This window comes from Dendrobium catenatum, unplaced genomic scaffold (genome assembly GCF_001605985.2).
Source record: "Dendrobium catenatum unplaced genomic scaffold, ASM160598v2 fragScaff_scaffold_1673, whole genome shotgun sequence".
NCBI classification, from domain to species: domain Eukaryota; kingdom Viridiplantae; phylum Streptophyta; class Magnoliopsida; order Asparagales; family Orchidaceae; genus Dendrobium; species Dendrobium catenatum.
This window is the reverse complement of record NW_021320135.1, coordinates 145,526-151,463: the sequence shown is the minus strand read 5'-3', so window position 1 is coordinate 151,463 and position 5,938 is coordinate 145,526. Positions and strand designations below refer to the sequence as shown.

Sequence of the window (5,938 nt, the reverse complement as noted above, 5' to 3'; positions counted from 1 at the left end):
TTAAAATTTTGAGTTTAGAAGATCAAATACCAGATTATTATCCTAAGAGAAATAACAGATTCAGAATTCATAAAAAAAGTGACACAATGAGGGGACTTATAGCTTAAATCCCACAAGGGATCTAAGTAGCCCCAACCTGGATTTACCACCCTGCTCGGAAAGGGGTACCAGCTAAACTTTACCTAGCGTATCAAATCCATGTTGTCTAGTCTTATGTAAATGAAAGAGTGATGGGATGTATAAAAGGAAATGGGTATCAAACCCGACTATGAATGGTACTATGCAATGCAAAGTGAACTATCCCTCTATGTTGAAAAGGAACAAAAATCTATATGCTGACTTCAGGGCTGTGCATGTGAGGGTAGGGCCAATTAAGATTGGCCAATAGTCACTACGAAGTGAGCAAGGCTTATTTATTGTAATTTTAAGAAGTGATCCTTTAAAGGAGTCATGAATTAATTTTTTAGAAAAATTGGTTGATTTTAATCCTATGTTCATTTTTTATCTTTCCTTAAATAAATTTAACTTTATAGAAAATTTAACATCCTAAAGAGCCTAACGTTGATTCCGTCCGAGCCACACCCAAACAAAACAATTTAAGAAACCTAGGAAAAAGTATGCAGTTCTAATGCGCAAACAAAGTAAACACAACAAGCCAGCAAAATAGAGTCTCCAAAGTCCATGGCAAGTGCCATTCAATATACAGCCAAAGTACAGAAAAATAGTGGTGGCCAGGCTCCACCGACAACAACCTGGATTCTATCCCTATGGAATGACGCAAGTCTTAAAAAATGAGATATTTTATTTATCTTTAGCTTCTTTCCCTTCAGGCTCCTTGTGTTGCACCATCCAATAAGATATCCAAATGAGAAGAAATTCCCTATAAAGGATTTTCTTTTCGCTTTGGATCCCTAACACATCAAAAATATCTCATTTTTAAACTTTCACAACACTTTAGATCAAATTACATCTTATATAAATAAAAAAAAGTTACATTGACTCCCTACAAAAAATACATATTAGCACAGTTATAATAAAAATCATACATCATCCAGAACCTAGTCCTTAGGGCCATATTCCCAAGGAGGCTTTTTAGCATTCCTCGCAGTACCTATTAAAGAGCATATTTATGATGATAGCATTTTTATATTACCCATTAGGAACATGGCCACCTGCAGAAGATATTTCTAAAAAGAGATCTAACCACTTAAGGGCAAGTGCCCACTCATCAATCAAAAAGGAAAAGAAAATAACCAAAGAAAATAAACTAAGCCAGAAACAAACATCACATCATCACATATGCAAATTATAAAAGAAAGAAAGTGTAAAAGGGTTATCCTATCTACACCCTACCCTAGGATGCCTATAAAAGAAGTGTCCTATCCAGCACCTAAGTGTGTGCAAAAAGGTGTACCTAACTACCCCAAATTAGGTGAGTGGTTTGAGTTACAAGGTCGAGTTCTTATTGTTTAATTTATTAACCATCAAGTTTTCATTTAAGTCCTTAATCATTTGAGATGAATTAATTAAAACTTAATTTTGAGATTAAAATTTGAGTTATTAAATTATCAAGAGCCTAAAGACTTAGGCCCTAGCCTATGCTAAGATTATAAAGAATTGAGGGGCAAATGGCCCATCCTCAATCCTACTCCTAATTAAGGCTGAAATTATTAAAAGATGGCAAGGGTTGGTTATTCCTTCCCTTGGTAATAATCTAAGACTCGAGGAATGGCTAAGGGTGACACCACTAAGATGGGCCCATTACCCACCATGAAAAGAAAATCCTAAGCTTCCTATGTCTAAGGTAAATTTATTTTTAAAGGCTGACATGAGAGTGGAATGACACGCTACCTATAGAGATGTACATGAGTTCTACCTGATTTAAGTTATAACACTTGGGTGACTAAGGTAGTTGGTTTAGGTCGCTAAAGATTGATTTAATCTTTTCTAAAAAAGGGGCAATTTACATAGACGTTTGCATAGCACAAAGGTGAATGTAAATTCCATATAGGTTAAGGCACTAAGGCATATCTTGAAATTCCTTTCCTCCTCCAATAGGTTTATTTTGGGTTGCTTACAATTAAGAAACTTTAGTTTAAGTTCAAATATTAATGTCTTAATGCTTTGTTAAACACTAGAAGATTGGTCGAAGAGATTTTAATGATCTTAATTTAGTTTCACCTTAATTAATGTAGATTATTATAAACGATTTAGTTAATAGTTGATAAGAGATGTATTTTATAAATTTTAGGCTTCTATTCGACTAGTTAAGGACTTTTAAAGTTGCATGTTGGTTAAGGGGTTGCAATCATGAAGCTAATCAAAAGAAGCTACCTAACATACTAGAGCTCATATTTTATTTCATTTTTGTATATTTTTCTTATCATGCTTGTGAGAGACATTTAGAGGCCCAAAAAAATCATTAAGGAAACAATATTTATAATTATTTAAATATTTTTAAAACCCAAGAAAAAACCATCCTAGCGATGCCCACTTCGTGTGAAAAAAAACGATGCATATGACACACATGGGTGGCCTACACTACAGGCCTAAATGACCATAAGAGTCTCTAGGTTTCATGACAAGGGGGCAAGCTTTGGCCCACAAGGCCAAAGCTTCGTTAGTGGACTAACTTATGGCCGGCTAACTAAACATCCTAGCAATTATATTTGGGTGGGAAAGTAAAAGCAGTCAAATGTGTGTGCTAATGTGTAACCATTCGGAAATACAATGAGGAGCCTCTACAGGACTATCAAGATGTACCTGACCCGGGCGCGCCCACTCAAAAGTTCCCGTGCAAATGACCCATCAACCAACATGTACATAATTCCGAAGGTACCTCATAAGACAAAACAAAAAGAGAAGGACATGGGTGAGCGTAGATGCCATTCATTAAAGAGATGCAAGTGAACAAAATTTGTGACTTTAAAATTTATCTCAAATGCATAGGAAAAAGAAAGATAGCATGTGGGTGAAAAGTATACAAACAAGTGATGGTGGCATATAAGGTAATGTGCGTATTCGAATCGTCAAATGAAATCATACATATGAAACATGAAGATTCTTTCCTCTAATGGCTAGCAAACAACTACCAAACATAAGATATTTGAAATCATATTAGCATGAGTAAGGGGAGTTGCACATGAGACATACGACATTTTACAAGTTTATTCACACATACGTGAAATACATGAAAGCCAATCAACAAAAACATACGACTATATAGTATATGTTTTAGCATATCCATAAATATCTTTGCAAACAAACATATGATTTCGCTCAACCATGATATCCAAGCATGACTTTGAATGTAGCACTATTTTTTTTTAGATCAAACTTTACTAAACGTGTTCATGTTTATGAAATCATAATAAGTTTATAACACTAAACTTTACCTAATATACTCATTTCAATGAGATTGTAGCAAAACCTTACTAAGAATATCAACATTAATGAAATTATAAAATGAACAATCTACTAGATGGCATGGAACATATACATAGATTCTATAAAATCACGAGCACGAGTGATGATCTTGATATGAAACGTATGAGCTCACAAGTTAGAGATCAAATCATGAAACCAAACTTGGCTTATGTATGCAATGAAATGAATAATCAAATACTTGTAAACTCTAACCACCATATCGAATTCAAGTTTGATACAAGATACCACAAATTAATAAAACAACCAAATAGATATGCTTCAAAGGAAATAACTTCAAGAACATATATATTTTTTTATATCACATGTCTACCCTTGATCGTCATTTATAAGATGAGCACGACTATAGACAAGAATCAAGCATAGGCATGCATGATACACCTCCCACTAAATCAGAACTTGCTTTGTCCCCCATCCTTCTATATATATAATCAAATTACTTATGTATATTATTATTTAAAATTTGAAGATGTCCAATCGATCATGAGATACGAAAGCATACAAACAAATCTAATTGAATGTTATGATATGGAGTAACAAGAGCCGACCATGAAATTAAGGCGTGAACGTACACATTGATTTGAGCATACATACTAAGTGCAAAATATAGGCGAAAAAGCAAACACAAATCATCTTTTATTCACAATATTTTCTTCCTACAACCCTCCCTTATAAGCAATTATTCTCATGTACATTTTTAACCAAAGCTCATTCTACAAAAGCAAACTATAAATTAAATGGTGGAATCATATATACAGCCATGAACTAATATCCCTTTACAGGATGAACACAATTGCAAGTGAATGCAACAAAATTATCGTGTCTATAATTTTTATATAAAGTTCTAATACAACTAAAGTCACTATACTAACTATTGAAAAGAAATTTTCGTTAAATGACTAAAGTGCAAGGTTAAAATAATGAAATACATGAAAAATCTTCTAGTGTAGATGAAAAATAAGAAAAGAAAATTTTATATCATATAGTCTCAAATATGTACGAGAAGCATTCAAATCAACCTGTGGATTTTTTTTTACTTGTTACCAAAGATTCATGCAGTACTATGACTCAAGCATTTTTTTAATTTTTTTTTCACAGTAAACATTCCACATGTACTATCTCTTAGCAAATCTAATAAGCATACTAACTGATATTTGATCATCAAAGCAATGTAATATTTAGTCAAATCCAAGACAGTTATTATTTACAAAATACTCATATATAAAAGAAAAGGGCTCTTTATCTTAATTAGCACGAAACGTAAAAAAAGAAACATGTAAATTCAACCAACAAATACACATACATTTTTTTTAATTAGGTAGATGACCTCATAACCAACATACACGTGTAAGTCTACTAACAAATCTATGTAACTAGTGCAAATGTGTCAAACGTATATATGAAAATCTTTATAATCTAGTCATCGTTTCTTCGGATATACATATGCCTTTGGGATTTCACATGGATAAGACTAGCACGTTGATCTCTTCAAGGCATTTAATCAAATACCTTACATGCATTTTTTATAACAAAAAGGATCATGGCTTCTCATGATTTTTTTTTTTACAACCTAATCATAAAACTTCAAATATGTAAGATGGTAACCATAAAACAAAAATACATAATTCATTCATCAAATAGTCATGTTACATTATTGAACAAATTGTTTGCCTCTAATACTCTCATTCCAGACAAATAGAAATTACTTACAAGAATACATTTTCCTTACATAGGAAGGTAATGAAGAGGGTGGGAAAGATGGAGAAGAAAGGAGTTAGGAAGAAGAAGAGGAGGTGGAAAATCACCTGCAGCAAAGGGGAAAGCCGGTGGCTAGGACAGATTGGCGACGAAGCTCTGACGGGTTCAGCTAGGATGGGTCTCGAGCAAGCTTCGGCGGGGCTTGGGCTTCTCCTGCTCGTGCGAATCCAAGGAAGACGAGAGCAAGGAGGCGGCAACTCCTCTGCTGGACGGACCGATCAAAGGATCGGGAATGATGGAGGGGCTTCGGCCTTTTTTTCTTGCTTGTGCGAATAGGGGACGGAGAGAAGACCGGAGCTCGGCGTCTAGTCTTGGGGTTCACAAGCAGCAGAGATGGAGCGGAGGGAAATAGAGAGGCTTTGGCTTTTGCGCGAGAAAGGGACTTCGGCTCCTCTTGCGAACGGAGAAGAGACGGAGAGCGGGTGGTGGAATTTTTCTTGAGGGAGACCAAGCTAGGGCCGGCTGTTCTGCATGGATGATTGTTGTGTCTTTAAAAAAAAAGTCTGTCCCACTTGTCCGAATCGAATGGCCATCTCTTAGAAAACTCTTAATCAGATGGCTCAAATTGAATCTGCTCAGTAGCTCCAATAGTCCAAATAACTCTCATGCATATGTCTTTTTTATGGAAAACCTGCATATCCTTTTCTTTTTTTCTGCAAAAAAAAACTGATGCAAAGATCACTCCAAAGTTATCATTATTATCTCCTTCTTTATCTTAACCATTGGATCAAAGAAG

General features: G+C 34.7%; 1 long non-coding RNA gene across 1 annotated transcript in view; it reads left to right on the top strand.

The window, feature by feature from the left end:
- The window catches only part of LOC114581355, a 12,430-nt gene extending 6,737 nt beyond the window's left edge, over positions 1–5,693 (top strand). Inside the window, exon 2 of the long non-coding RNA XR_003703275.1 lies at positions 1,991–5,693. This is a non-coding gene — a long non-coding RNA (uncharacterized LOC114581355). The remainder of the gene's footprint in view (positions 1–1,990) is intronic.
- The last annotated feature ends 245 nt before the right edge of the window (positions 5,694–5,938 follow it).